This window comes from Pteropus vampyrus, unplaced genomic scaffold (genome assembly GCF_000151845.1).
Source record: "Pteropus vampyrus isolate Shadow unplaced genomic scaffold, Pvam_2.0 Scaffold418, whole genome shotgun sequence".
In the NCBI taxonomy this organism is placed as follows: domain Eukaryota; kingdom Metazoa; phylum Chordata; class Mammalia; order Chiroptera; family Pteropodidae; genus Pteropus; species Pteropus vampyrus.
In genome coordinates this window covers 277,068-278,329 of record NW_011889199.1, presented here as the reverse complement: position 1 = coordinate 278,329, position 1,262 = coordinate 277,068, and positions in this window count along the sequence as shown.

The window sequence follows — 1,262 nt, the reverse complement described above, 5'->3', positions numbered from 1 at the left end:
TGATGGTAGACAAAACCTCCACAGCATCCAGACGCAAGCCTGTTGCTGGATGGCGAGGTGGCGGTTGTGTTGTCCCTGGTCCTTTTCCCCGAGAGGCTCTGGCAGCGAGGAGGGCTGACATGACTGGCAGCGTCGGGGGAGGGGCGTCTGGGGCTCGGCGAGTTTGTCCTTGCACGTGTGGCTCCCGGTTCCTAGCCCACTCTGAGATGACAGGAGGTGCTAGACAGCACTAAGTAAGACGTGTGCTGCTGGAGGCTGAGACTCGAGATGGTGTAATTACTGTACGTTAAAATAGATGGGATTTGGACCCGAAAGCAGAGCAGAACATGCCTCACGGGACGCGTCTCCGCGCTCTGCGTGTGCATGTGCCTGGGAGAGCACTCCAGTCTCTAAAAGTGGCACACGGGCCAAAAAGTCCCGAGAGACACCTCGTGGCTGGGGGGGAGGGGACGAGGCTCTCCCCAAGGCAGGCGAGAGTAGACGTGACTCAGAGATCACATGCGTGCGCGCCGCCCACTAAAATGGTAACGACGGGACCTCTGGTCATCGAGTCCTCTCCGGGACACGCGTTAGGGATGTCGTTACGTGACGACACACATTCGCCACAGGCACAGTCTTCCTGGTGTTTAGAGAGTGGGTATCAGTTCTTTCTTCAACGTTTGATAGAATTTGCCGCCGAACCGGTGCTTTCTTTGGGGGAAGATTATTCGTTATTGATTCAGTTTCTTTCGTGGATGTAGGTCTATTCAGCTTGTCTATTTCTCATTGTCTGAGTTCTGACAGAGTTTTGTCTTTTAAGGGATTGGTCCGTATCATCTAGGTTGTCAAATTTATGGGTGTAGAGTTGTCCATGATATTGCTTTAGTACCCTTTTAATACCCGTGGGGTCAGTAGCGATGACCCTTTTTCATTTTCGATATTAGTATTTATGTGTTGTCCTTTTTCTTGGTTGGCTGGGCTAGAGGTTTACAATTTCATTGATCTTTTCAGAGGATAAGCTGTTGACTTTCTCTATTGCTTTCTTGTTTTAAATTTTATTTATGTCTGCTCCAATTTTTATAATTTAATTTATTCTTCTTACTCTGGATTTAATTTTTCTCTTCTTCTAGTTTTCCAGGGTGGGAAACTAATATATACTAATATATACATTCGGTGCTATAAACTTCCCTCTAAATACTGCTTTTACTGCATCCCACGAATGCGGATAAGTTGTATGTTAATTTTCACTTAGCTCAAACTATTTTTTAAATTTCTCTTAACAC